This window comes from Caretta caretta, chromosome 11 (genome assembly GCF_965140235.1).
Source record: "Caretta caretta isolate rCarCar2 chromosome 11, rCarCar1.hap1, whole genome shotgun sequence".
Taxonomy (NCBI): Eukaryota; Metazoa; Chordata; order Testudines; family Cheloniidae; genus Caretta; species Caretta caretta.
The window spans coordinates 32,868,486-32,883,230 of record NC_134216.1 but is presented as its reverse complement, the minus strand read 5'-3'; the positions used below and the strand labels follow the sequence as shown (position 1 = coordinate 32,883,230).

Genomic DNA, 14,745 nt, shown 5'->3' with positions numbered 1-14,745 from the left:
GTAGTAGGGTTATGTGGAACCAATGTGGAGTCCAGCTCCAGTGTGCATGTGCCTGATGTACAGTCCCTTGCTCACGTGCAGTGGAACTGCTACAGTTCCACTGAGCTTAGGACCCTTCTGTGGCCCTTGCATCCTGTGTAAATAAAATTCCAAAAGAGAACCCATCACCCACCAGCAGCTACTTCATAATTTTTCCTTCCTCTTTTTTTCATTTGTCTAGAGGTTTCGGTTTATATTGCAATAGTGCCCAAAATCCCCCTTCAGGATTGGGGCCTCATTGCGCTGGGCACTATACAAACAAGTAGCAAGATGCAGCCTTTGCCCCAGAGAACCTATTATCTAGTTTGAAACAATATGCAACGTGCGAAACAAATAGTATATAGCAAGTGGTGAAGGTGGGCATCTGTGACAAGATCAGACACCTGCATAGGTTGAAAGGTTTGAAAGGTTTTGTTTTTATTTGTTAATTATACTTTTTAAAAACAAGCATTCCCTGACTGCTATGGCACCATCACTTGGCTGATTTCTTGTAACTCAGATCTTGTTTCAAGTTCTGTACCATTACATCTAGAAGGAACAATACACATGGGATCAGATTCAGCTTTGCTGTAAAAGGGTGCACACTTTATTGACTTCAGCAGAGCTGCACCTTACACCGATGATGAATTTGGCTCTGACCAATTTCAGTCCAGGTATCAGCAGGTGGAACTTTACTGCAGTCAGTGGAGTTCAGTTTGGTCCTTACACGAAGTGGAGATCCCCTTCACTTTGGAGAGTACCAGTTATCAAGAGGTGTTTTTCAGTCAATACAGACTCTGGTGTTCTGTGTGGAAGGCTCAAGGCAAATGAGGATAACTGCAGATTTTGGTTGGCTAGCCTAGCTATTCTACTGATATTCTTTCGGGTAATTTTAGGTGTGATCTTACTATCTTTAAGGTCTTACCTACTGAAGCACTGAGACTAGTCAAAAAACTGTTTAAGAAAATGGTCTCTTCACATTGCTCTCGCTTTGTCAGTCATCTTCTTACAAGAAAAATCTCTATGCCTTTTTCCAGGCCATTGACAAGGGGTGCAGTGCCCTTCTTGAGCTCACCCACAACAACACTACCCTCTCTCTGCAGTCAGGTTAGTCCTGAAGACCCACTTTTGCTATGATACCTGTGAGAAACTAGATGCTTGGTGATAATGACAAGTTTGAGGAATAATTGAGCGTATCTTAACCCCACCCAATCTTTCTTCACTCCTCCTTGCTTTAGTCTCTCTCCTCTCCTCTCTTGCTGGGGAGCTTCCTCCTTCTTTTTCACCTGCTACCATTATAGCAAGCCTTTCTTTTGTCTGAGGAGGCTTGGAGGTGTCTCCCTACCATTTGCCAGAATAGATAGAAAGCAGTAGGAGATGCTGCTTTCCTTTGGAGCTCAAGTGCCCTGTAATTTCAGCACTCCTTCCTACTGCTGGGGGAAAATGTGACCTGATAAAAATTAGTGCTAAGTTAACATCCAGGCAACTGGAAAAGTGTAGCTGAATTAAGGTGTTTGTGTAGAAACCTTGAGATTCCTGCTACCTGCCAGCAAGAGGTGCTTGCGAAGTCCAAAATTTTATTTCTGAATGTTGAAATAAATTAAACAGGGTGCCAACACCTAGAAGGTGGAATGACCTACTAGGCAAGCTGATGTTAATAGACCAGTTAATTTTGTCTTCACCTGATGGACAAGAAGAGAGAAAATTCATTTTCTTGACTTATATAGGAGAACTGAATAAATTACTAAGAATTTTACTTTGTTCTCTTTTGTTATAGTGTAAATTGGACTGATAATATTAGAGGCAATGGCATTTAAAATTCTATCTACTCTATGCATCTCAGAACAGAACCTACTCCAAAAGCTGGGGTACTAATGGCCCCTTCAAGTGTAAATGTAGAACCTTTGCCTATCTACCTCTCCTAAAGTACCCTGCTAAGACTTTTTGATGTAAGGTCTGAGCGCCTCATTGTTTCCGGTCAGGGTACATGGATTGATACTTCCCTGTGAGTTGTTTTGGGGAAGAATCATCCTTTTTGAATTTTTGGATGGAAGGCATGAATATATTAGAAAATTAGATAACACAGACCAAGATCTGTTGAAGGGAGTCAAGTCTACGATCATCCTTACCTCTAACCCTGTGGAAGACTTGCCATGTGTTTTGATTCTCCATGAGTTTAGGGAGACACTCTCTGCAGCATCCCACCCTCTCAAATTCACAGGGAAATAGTTCCTGGATTAATACTGATCCAGTTGTCTTAATTCATATGGGTTGCCCCTCTGCACATTCAGACCCCCTTACATAGGAGGGCTAGATTTCAGCCATCAGCACTGTTCTAGATGGAATTGTGCTGCTGGGTTTGCTCAGACCATCTGTAATCTCTCTCATGACCTCCGTATCTAAGAACTATAGGTTCGGAGGTGTGCACCCCCTGCAGTCTGTGTGCAGTACTGTGCAAAAATCTGCACACATTCGCCACATTGCACAGTAGCATTCCCATGATTTAAGGGAGTGTGGAGTCTTCTGCCTAACTTTAGCCCTCTCATGAGTTGTTCCAGCAGAGGACCTGATCTTGGGCCTAATGTGATAGAAATACAAATGATTGTTCTTTGTTAAGGTGCATCTACTTAAAAATGTTTTATACTTGCAATATATGGCAGACATCTAATATTCAGGCATGTTGACTGCACATTTTCGGTCTCGGGGAAAGTAGCTGAAACTTGTAGTATGAGTGGTTTGATGTCTGTCTTTTTACCACAGGAAGCTAAATTGGTAGGAAAAGGAAAACAGAACTGAGGCGTTGGCACATCATATTTTGTTAATACATTTCACAATTTCAGTTACAGTTAAACTGACCTAGAACGTGTTGACTTTTTATTGGATTTTTTTTACTAAACATACTTACCTGAAACAATATTCCTTCATGAAAGAAACACATTGTTTATCTAATTAAGAGTGTTAGAACATCCCTGTATACATATTCACATTCTTTGAACACAGACTCTTTTCTGTTATACCTGAGATGCCTCAAAGTACAAAATAATTAACTTTAGTCTGATGCACACTTAAAAAAAAAAAAAAAAAAAAAGGTAAATTGGGCACAGTAAAGATATTGTTACCTATATTATTACCACCACATTCTAACCTTGATATTCAGCTGGATATTTTCTTATATATAAATGATCAAATGTCTAACAGTGAAGGAAAGTACTCTGGGTTCAGTAATTATTCTATGACAAGAATGAATACAGCTGCGGCTATTCCTTTAAATTTGGCATCTTTGTGTTATGAAACCAAAATTTGGTATGGACCAGAAAGCCATACCTTGTAGATTTATGTGCACTACTGGGTGTAGGAGCATTTTTTCCTCCAAATCAAGGGAAGTGACTTCTCCCACCATGTCTAATGTAGCCAGGCTCTACACAATGTATGAAATAACAAGCTTGTCAATTTTTGTTCTGACTGTCAACATTGAGAATCAAACTGCTGTTATGGCAGGCCTTGTGGTATACTATAGCTAGCATGCAGCATATAATGAGGCTCTGCTACTGTCTTTTTGTTCTTTAAAACTTCTACTAGTTCAAGAAGGCCTGGACATACTACGAACGTGTTCTCTCTGTTGCTATCTGTTTGTCTGTCTCTCTCTTTCTCTGTCATGTACACACACTATTATAAATGGAGCTAGTAGTGCTTCCTATTGTTAAGATTGCCCAACGCTTCCGATTTTAAGACTGTGTTTTCAGTTGCTTATAACTTTGCCAACTGTTTCTGTTTAATTTGTATTTCCATGCTGGCTATATGCCTCATGCTGAATTTTTTTGGAAAATGTCAGTTAAAGCAGTTCAGAAGTTAGGGGAAAATAAGTCGTTTTGCCCATGGTAAAAAAAGGCATTCTGGTGACCTTTTCTTTGATAAGCTCTAGGGCCCCCATGCTCTGGGCCAAGGACTTGAAATTGTCTCGAGTTGACCTCTGTCAGCAATGTGTACCTCTTGCCATCCTTGTGAAAATCTGGCCAAGATGTGAGCCTTTGAAAAATTGCACTATGTAGGTGCTCAGTAGAGACTTCTTGGATTTTAGCAACTAAATTTCCTGAAGAATCCATCTGTATCAGGCATGGAGCTCAGCACAATGTTCAAATGCCTTAATCTGGAGACCTTACTTTCTCTTCCTGCAGTCCTCTGCCTCATTCACTACACACCTTGGGTAACCAATGAAGCAGGAGTTTTACTGACAAGTCGTCTTCACTAGACAACCCAGTGTAGGTCCATCCTGTGCACTGACTGAGGCAGAGGGTCTGGGGGATAAATGATGTGTGATAATGTAATTAATAGAGCTGTCAAGCGATTAAAAAAATTAATCTGGCTGTCAAACAATAATAGAATAACATTTATTTAAATATTATTGGATGTTTTCTACATTTCCAAATATATTGATTTCAATTGCAACACAGAATACAAAGTGTACAGTGCTCATTTTATACTTTTATTACAAATATTTGCACTGTAAAAAACAAAAGAAATAGTATTTTTCAATTCACCTAATACAAGTACTGTAGTGCAGTCTCTTTATCATGAAAGTTGAACTTAGAAATGTAGAATTATGTACAAAAGAAAGGCATTCAAAAATAAAACCATGGAAAACTTTTGAAACTACAAGTCCACTCAGTCCTACTTTAGCCAATCGCTCAGACAAACAAGTTTGGTTACTATTTGCAGGAGATAATACTGCCCACTTCTTGTTTCCAGTGTCACCTGAAAGTAAGAACAAGTGTTCGCATGGCACTGTTGTAGCTGGCATTGCAAGATATTTACGTGCCAGATGCACTGAAGATTCATATGTCCCTTCATGCTTCAACCACCATTCCAGAGGACATGTGTCCATGCCGATGATGGGTTCTGCTCAATAATGATCCAAAGCAGTGCTGATCGACGCATGTTCATTTTCATCATCTAAGTCAGATGCCACCAGCAGATGGTGGTTTGGGTTTTGTAGTTTCCGCATCAGAGTGTTGCTCTTTTAAGACTTCTGAAAGAGTGCTCCACACCTCATCCCTCTCAGATTTTGAAAGGCACTTCAGGCTCTTAAACCTTGGATTGAGTGCTGTAGCTATCTTTAGAAATCTCACATTGGTGCCTTCTTTGCATTTTGTCAAATGTGCAGTGAAAGTGTTCTTAAAACGAACAGTATGTGCTGGGTCACCATCCAAGACTGCTATAACATGAAATACGTGGCAGAATGCAGGCAAATCAGAGCAGGAGACATACAATTCTCCCCCAGGTAGTTCAGTCAAAAATTTAATTAATGCATAATTTTTTTAACAAGTGTCATGGAAGAGTCATCAGCATGAAGAGTCAGCAACAAGAGTCATCAGCATGGAAGCATGTCCTCTGGAATGGTGGGAGAAGCATGAAGAGGCATATGAGTTTCTAGTGCATCTGGCACATAAATAGTTTGCAACGCCGGCAACCACAGTGCCTTGCGAATGCCCATTCTCACTTTCAGGTGACATTGTAATTAAGAAGTGGGCAACATTATCTCCCGTAAATGTAAACAAACTTAATTCTCTTAGCGAATGGCTGAACAAGAAGTAGGACTAGGTGGACTTGTAGGCTCTAAAGTTTTACATTATGATTTTTGGAGTGCAGTTGTGTAACAAAAAAATCTACATTTTTAAGTTGCATTTTCATGATAAAGAAATTGTACTCCAGTGCTTGTATGAGCTGAATTGAAAAAGACTCTTTTTTTTACAAATATTTGCACTGTAAAAATGATAATAAAAATAATATAAAGTGAGCACTGTACACTTTGTATCCTGTATTGTAACTGAAATCAATATATTTGAAAATGTAGAAAAACATCCAAAAATACTTAATAAATTCCAATTGGTATTGTGTAACTGTGATTAAACCGGTGATTATTTGTGATAATTTTTTAAAATTGCAATTAATTTTTTGAGTGAATAGCATGAATTAACTGCGATTAATTGACAGCCCTAGTAATTAAAGTAGAGATGTAAATACAGTTTTAAAAGTTAACCGTTTAAATGATTAAAAAATATTTCATTTAAATGGTTAATTGATTAAAGGGCCGGTCACTGGGGCTGAGGCTGCTCTGGCTGGCGCAGCTGGGGCTGCTGCAGTTGAGGCCACTCTGGCTGGCGCAGGGCTGCTGGGGCTGGCTGGCTGGCCCGGGCGCTAACGTTTAAGGCAGGTTAACCAGTAAGACTAATCTAACCAGTTAACTGGTTAACATTTTACATCCCTAAATTAAAGATTGTATTATAATGCAAGGGGGGCAAATTAGGGCTGCCTGTGCAACCTTAATTTTGGCATTTCCTAACTCTTGAGTGCCTGACTTTGAAACTGTAATAATGTTAATTTAATATAGTCTTTTGCATGTTGTATATGCTTCATGCTGCCATCATATTTTCTCTGATAAATCCTTCTTGTAAATTCTTACTTTCATACAATACTAGTTGTTCAGAATATCTTAAAATATTTCAATATTGTAGGTCACATAGCTTGTGGGATGCACGTGCAAGAGTGACTGGTACTAATGAATATTTTGTTGTTATGATGTTTATTACTTTTGTGTTTTTTGTGTAAAGTACTTTTAAAAATATGATTTCTTTTTTATAAGCCATTCAGTTAAACAGAATAGAATTAAAATGCAGCTAGAATGCAGTGTATAATTGTCCCTTTTTTTTTTTTTTGGTGGGCCATCTCAGCACTCACAGTTTTTCTCCAGGGCCAGCTTCAGGAAAAATGGTGCCGTGGGCAAACTTGTATTTTGGTGCCCCTGGTCCCCATGGGTGTCGCGCCCCCCCATTGTCCCTGGCTCCCATGGTCTCCTAGGCTCCCCAACCCTTGCACTGTGCCCCTTTCGCCCCTAAACCCTGCATCCCCTCCTGTGCCCCTAACCCCTGTGTAAGCGGGTGAATGGTCCTGCTATTGCGGGGAACTTTCCTGGCTTCTGTACTACCCCTGTGAAATGGGCTAGCGAAAGGATCTGAGTCTTCGCTCCCACTTCCATTACCCAGATGCCTCCCTGCCCTTGAGGACTCCCCTTACACTCTCCTGTCTGGCAGAGTCCTCGTAACCCCGACAAGGCTGGGCCCAGGATTCCTGGGGGCTCGACCCCCAACCCTGCTGTGGTCACCTAGGACAGGGGCTAAGGTGTCCTCACTTCGGGGTACTCTCTCTGCATTCGGCACTTCCCTGACTGCTGATCATTACATACAATTTAAAGCAAATACAAGTTATTTAGTCAAGAATTAATTAAAAAAAGAATAAGGAAAAATGGGAAAGGTTAACGGAAAACACATCACCCCACTCGGTGGCAGGGAACATTACAAACTGTGTCTGGAATGTCAGGGCAGTTCACAGTCTGTTCCTTGTAGGTCCCAGGCCTTCTTCTCAGGCCCTGGCTCTGCTACAGGGATGCTGCGGGTTGGACATTTGCTCTGGTGGTGGCCGTACACCTCTGGACTTTGGGTGGTGGAACCAGGCTTCCCAGCATCAGCCCCCCGTCGGGTTAAGATCCCCTTCCCAGTCTGGCCTGCAAGGACTTCTGGCTGCGGGTGTCTTTAGGCGTTGGGCCCTTTGCCCAGAATCCCCCCTTGGCCAGCCCCAGTTGCTCACCACACCTGGCTCCAGACTGCTTCAGCTCCACTGTTCTAGCTCCGGCTCCCACTCCACTGTACCTCAGCACTGATGATGGTGCTCTGCCTCCAGCCCCCTGGGCTGCTTCTCTGGCCCTCTGGCTCTGTGGCTGCAGCTCTGCTCCCAGCACAGGATCTGCTCTCTCTGGGCTGTGTCGCTGCAGCTCTGCGCCCCAGCTCAGCTTGGCCCCACTCTGCCCGACCCAGGCAATTCCAGCTCACATGGAGGACAGGGCCCCCTTTGGCCTTCTGATTCCCTGATTAGCACCCTGTCAATCAGGCTCACCTGGAGCACTGGCCTCTCCCCATTGTTCCTGGGGACTCAGTCTCAGGGTCCTGATTTCCCATCATCCCTTCCCCTTTTAGTACTGGGAGCTAGCCAACCAAAACACGCCCACTGAGTTTTAGTAAGAGGACAACAGTCCCCTTACACCTGTGCTGTGCGCTCTTCACGTCAATCCCTGCACTCCCCCTTGACCCCTAACCCCTGCCCCCCGTGCTCCTAACCCCTACACTGTGCCCCTAACCCCTGAACTACCCTCCTGCACCCTAACCCCTTCACTGTGCCTCCTTCACATCTAACCCCTGTGCCCCCTTCCTGAGCCCATGTGGGGAAACTGACTTGGATATCCCTCCCCCCAACCCCCCGGAATGCTGCTCCTCCATGCACCCCTAGGGGTCTGTGAGAGGGGAGGTGAGGAATGACATCAGGGCTCCCTGCCTCCAGGTCACTTTCCTCACCTAGGCTGCGTAAGGGGAGGGCAGACAGGTGGGGAAAGTGACCTGCATACATACTCCCCTCACAGCACAGTCCAGGTGGGGAAAGTGACCTGCATGCATGGAGCACTTGGTGTTGCTTCTCACTCCTCCCCGCCCCTCACAACCTCCTAGGAGAGGTGCTGAGGAATGTTGGGTGGGGGGGAGCACTATCTGTATATTACCACTTGCCCCCCTTCCCATGTTCCTGTGCTGGGAGGAAGCAAGGAGAAAGCTGGGCACCCCTCATGTGGCACTCTTCTGTCAGCCAGGAGCTGCTTCTGACCCCATACCAGCAGCATGTACCCCCTGCGCTGCCATACAATACCTTCTTGATTATGCCAAGTGGGCCATCCCTGAGACTGGCCCTGTTCCCGTTATATATTATGACCTTATTGTAAGCACTAGAGACTAAGGGTGAAATCCTGAACTCATGGAAATTAATGGTAAAATTCCAGGATTTCACCCTAAAAGTATTAAGAAAATGTCCATGGAGTCTGATCCTACAAATGCTTAAATATGCACTTTATTCATGTAAGCAAGGTGCATGTTTGTAGGATTAGGCCCATAGTCTGATATAGAATTAATACTGCATTCTTAAAACTTGCAATAGTATAGTCTCCTATGTGAATAGATGCAAAGATTTTTGGAGAAAATAGTATGCATTTTGGAGTCTGCCTGCCAGAGACAAAAGTGCAGAAACCTGTGGATTTTTGCCTTTTGGAGAGCAGTCATCAGAGGGAAATGATGGAACTCTACCTTTCCCTTTCTCTTTATTCACAGGGACAGCTTAATTGTTAATCATTAAAAAGATAAACCATTAAACTTGAACTAAAATTTTGATGGTTTTATAAATATGGTTCATACATTAAAAAAAATGCAAAAGTAACTGTGGCTTAACTGATTCTTGCAATTAATTCTGCAACATTCATATAGAGATTAGTGCCCAGTTAGATAAGTCAGTAGAAGCTGCAAGTGAGATAGTGTATTCTAACCACCCTGTACTGTAGTGGTGGTTCTGAAAATAGTTTCCTGCTGAAGCAAGTATTCAGTGTTTCTTGGAATTTTAAGAAGCAAGATCGTGAATGATGTTAAAACTCGAGGAGCAATATTGTAAGAACTAAATTTACTTGTCAGTATGGTAAAGAGACAAAATGTAACCTCTTTTAATGACAAGATTTTGCCCTATAGTGACTGCTAATGAGTTAAGTACGTTAAAAAATTCACGAGAAATACTTTTCAACTAGTTCCTGAGGCATTTTAGAGATTTTTAAATCACTGTGGGAATTACATGCCTTCCGACCAAAAGCTACACATTGTAGAATTTTGTTTTCCGTCAGCGGTTAACTTACTTCTGATGTCACTGAGAAAGATTAACATAGTACTTGCTTAGGAATACAGCATCTGTTTGAGTTCCTACTTTTGCTAAAATAAATATGTATATTTAATAGAAAAGAGATTTTTATATCTTAACAGAAGTTTTTGAAAATGAAGATACATTTCAAAAGGACCAAAACAGTCATACTTGAGTATTCACAAGAAAATGTAGTAAAAGCTCCATATGATAGCTGTTGCTCTTGGGGGTTGTAACCTCATGAAGAGAGGACTATAGAAATGGTTAAAGAAACCACGGAAAATGCATATGACGGTCAAAGTAACTAAGTGCTGTAACATTCATATTATCCCATATACTTACAAAAGTAAGGTTGGGAGGTTGTGGAATCTCCATCACTGGAGATTTTTAAGAGCAGGTTAGACAAACACCAGTCAGGAATGGTCTAGGTAATACTTAGTCCTGCCATGAGTGCAAGGGGATTGGACTAGATGACCTCTCAAGATTCCTTCCAGTCCTATGATTCTGTGTTTCTAAAATGTAACACAAAATGAAGTTAAAGGTCAGATTTACATTCACAAGACATAGGAAATCAATTGTCTTGATTTAGAGGCCAGATTGAAATCTAGGCTCTGTAAACTGCTTTACCTCCCTTGCTTTAGCACGTGAACAGTACATTACTGAGACAAAGTTATCGTTTTGTTTTTTCTATCTATCTGTTGCTAAGGAACAACTCTTAGAACCATATAATTCTACATAACTAAAAATCTCAAGTTTTTTCACTTCTTGTTAGAACTAGTGATGTCAATTTTTTATTTGTACATGAACTTTACTCTGCTTCTAGTTTATTCAGAATTTTGATTTATGAGGTGTATTTGAGAAAATATATTGATCTTGAAACATTCTGTACTTTGACATCTAGAACCCTCTTTGGAGTCAGTCTAAAAGGTTACTGACCCAGACTTTATTTTGTTTAATGGTACAAAAACAGACATGTTTTGTCTCTGACCTTTCTACTTTTTTTAACATTCCCAGCACCGTAGTATTAGAGCATTTTTTCCAAGTGTGATTTACGTTTCTTTACTTGCAAAGCTTGATGCTTTTGGAGTCCAATGGTGACAGGTGAATACTACAAATAATTTACTGTGCTGTGTGTGCCAATGTGGTTTTAATTTGAACAGTGACACTGTTGCAATCTGTAAAAATGCTTTTTACAAATCAAGAAAGATTGTATATAATAACTTCTTGTCCAGAGTTGAATGAGTATAAGATGTAAAATGAATCATGATAGTACTGGTTGAATAAAGGGGAACAGGAACCATATTGATGTGGATTTAATGTGGATTTATTGAGATGTTTGTAGATATATTGAACTTCCTGGGTGATTGGTATGTGTTAATGTAGTTGGAGGGATGGAGATGGTTTGGTAATTCAAGGTTTTTAGAATTTCATTATGTGGATGGGGACAACGTGCTATTTTAATTTCTGCTAGGATACCACTGGGCAAAGAAAAGTTGCTGTGTGTAATAGGATTTGCAATAGGAGGAACATCCAAACATTTTAAACAAATGATTCTTAAAGGTTCAAAAATTTTGAAGAATTTAGGCATCTAATTGGTTTCAGAATTGAGGGATTCTGACTCTGCAGAGAGAATGAAAGATGGTTTTGTACTTTTTTTTTTTTTTTTTTTAAGGTGATGGTGAATTTTCTGTTCTTGTTGCCAAACTTGGAGCTAGTAAAGAGAGAATGTTTTAAAAATATTAGTTGTGGGGAAATCAACTAATTCTTCACTATGGTATAAAGATAAAGTAGTTACACTAATGATATTTTAATTAGTGTAATGGACTTTCAGAATTATTTGCAATTGTAATTACTCTAAACTTGCTTAATTTAAGATACCGGCCTTAACTTCCCTAAAATGATTAAATTGTGCATTGTCTTATATCTACTCTATTGACCTTAGTGAGACAAATATTTAGTATTTAGTTTCTGTTGTGCATTAAGTTAAATTTTCTGGATTAACCAATAGTAATTTAGTCTGCTAGTTTCAATGAATATGCTTATTATAAACACAGAGAAACTTTTGCCATGCTGAAATCACAATTAATACATGAAAAACCAGAAGACCAGACTAACAGAATAGATCAACTGTGTAATGTGAGCCTTGCTACCTTAAATACTCATGTGTTCGTTAAGCAACAAAATTTTTATTTCTCCTTCAGTCTTACGAATTTAAATAACCTTCAGGATTATGTGTATGGCCTCTAGCACACAATGCTATATTTATTTTAAAAATAGTTTATTATGAGAAAATGTCAAGATTTAATGAAAGTGCTTCACTCTGAAGGCAATACAGTTGCTTTAATGTCTGAGTCTTTTGACAGCTGCTCCGTTCATTCATGAGGACTGTCAGATGAAAATTATTTTGTGTGGTTGTGAAATAAAATATTGATAATTTTTAATAAGTTATTTGTATTACAAAGTCAAATATAAAATCATCACCATCATCAAAAATGTGTAGTCCACTTAGGACCTTTGCACCCTCTAGAGTGACCATGGTTGATGTAATTGCACCAGGTGTTGTGTAGTGAAGTTCCCAGCTCTGGTTCGATCCTGCAAGTCCACAGATCTGTGGGACAGCCTCGTGGGTGGCACAAAGTAGGGTCAAAGGTGCATCCCTGTGTGTATTAATGGAGAATGACTGCTAGTAATCTTTCTCAGTAGAGCATATGGAACTTCAAGAAATTAAAATTGCTTAGTCAGGTTAACTTCATCTTGCTAGATAAATCAAATATATTGATAAAGTAACCATATCAAGTAAATGCAGAAGACTTTAATAAGAAGTCTTCTTTTGATTCTCTTTATAAAGACTATAGAATCATAGAATCATAGAATATAAGGGTTGGAAGGGACCCCAGAAGGTCATCTAGTCCAACCCCCTGCTCAAAGCAGGACCAATTCCCAGTTAAATCATCCCAGCCAGGGCTTTGTCAAGCCTGACCTTAAAAACCTCTAAGGAAGGAGATTCTACCACCTCCCTAGGTAACGCATTCCAGTGTTTCACCACCCTCATAGTGAAAAAGTTTTTCCTAATATCCAATCTAAACCTCCCCCACTGTAACTTGAGACCATTACTCCTCGTTCTGTCATCTGATACCATTGAGAACAGTCTAGAGCCATCCTCTTTGGAACCCCCTTTCAGGTAGTTGAAAACAGCTATCAAATCCCCCCTCATTCTTCTCTTCTGCAGGCTAAACAATCCCAGCTCCCTCAGCCTCTCCTCATAACTCATATGTTCCAGACCCCTAATCATTTTTGTTGCCCTTCGCTGGACTCTCTCCAATTTATCCACATCCTTCTTGAAGTGTGGGGCCCAAAACTGGACACAGTACTCCAGATGAGGCCTCACCAATGTCGAATAGAGGGGAACGATCACGTCCCTCGATCTGCTCGCTATGCCTCTACTTATACATCCCAAAATGCCATTGGCCTTCTTGGCAACAAGGGCACACTGCTGACTCATATCCAGCTTCTCGTCCACTGTCACCCCTAGGTCCTTTTCCGCAGAACTGCTGCCTAGCCATTCGGTCCCTAGTCTGTAGCTGTGCATTGGGTTCTTCCGTCCTAAGTGCAGGACCCTGCACTTATCCTTATTGAACCTCATCAGATTTCTTTTGGCCCAATCCTCCAATTTGTCTAGGTCCCTCTGTATCCTATCCCTCCCCTCCAGCGTATCTACCACTCCTCCCAGTTTAGTACTACATTTTGTTTTGATAATTATTTACACATTTATGAAGTGACTTTCATAGACTTGTGGAAGTGTAGGTCTCGATGGGATCTCGAGAGGTAATCAAGTCCAGCCCTCTGCATGGAGACAGGACCAAGTAAACTTAGACCATTCCTGCCAGGTGTTTGTCCAACCTGTTCTTAAAAACTTCCAGTGATGGGATTACTTAATTATTCTCATTGCCCAACCCTGAATGTTCTTAATTTCTGCTACGTCCTTTGAGTTGGGGTGACCTGAACTGAACACAGTATTCCAGGTGAAAGCATGCTGTTGATTTATAGAATGGCATTGTAATGTTTTCCATCCCATTCATCTCCTAACATTTTCTTGTTGTTGTTTTTCTGACTGCAGCTGCATATTAAGCAGACCTCTACATTAACTGTTCACAGTAGTACCCAGGCATTTTCTCATACTTCCAGTGTAAAATCGACTCTTCTGCAACCCTCCAGTTTAGAATAGTGAATTATGAGGCTCTGTTGTCAAAGTATGATCACACCAATTGCAGTAAACCAACACTTTTATTGATTGTTTTCCGCTGGAACATCAGGAACATCATAGGTCATCATAGCAGAGGGTCAGCTCTTGGCAAGGACAATGTTGCGAGTCCCCCTGTATGCAGCCAGCACTGCAGCTCAGTCCATCTCTACTGCTGTCATTGTGTGTCGAACATCTTGGTTGCATCTATTGGGATTTTCTAGGGAGGTTCAGAGTACCATAGAACCTTCTTTTTGACAGACTGAAACTTCTCAGTGAGTCTGTCAATGAATCCTTGCGCATCTGGAAGTATTAAGGTCTGTTGATATATATATACATGCAAATAAAAGAAAATTTAACAGATCCCAAATGGCAAGAGATCCCATCTGGTCCTATTCTCTGGCTTTCTTAGACTAGCTGAACCAGCTAAGAGGAAACTATGATATCAAAAGAGGAAGCCTCCCATGGTGACCACTACCACCGCTCCAGCCCTCCTCATCAAAACAACATCAATTTGAAGGGCTTGGTCAAGCTTTTGGACCATCCGCTCCTTGGGTATCTTTAGCTTGAGCAAATTACATCTCTCAAATGGGTTGTGGAGGTTATAACATTGGAATCTTCAAGATGTGTGTCCCTATTGGTGATCCACTAGCCGCTCTCCTCCCCTCTGCTTCGGTGTTCTCACTTACAACTTTGCGGTAGAGAAGTAACTGAGG

At 41.0% G+C, this 14,745-nt stretch overlaps 1 protein-coding gene across 27 annotated transcripts in view; it reads left to right on the top strand.

Annotated features, from left to right (window-relative positions):
• BAZ2B (bromodomain adjacent to zinc finger domain 2B) overlaps positions 1-14,745 on the top strand; it is a 277,230-nt gene that overhangs the window by 93,712 nt on the left and 168,773 nt on the right. The window lies entirely within an intron of this gene.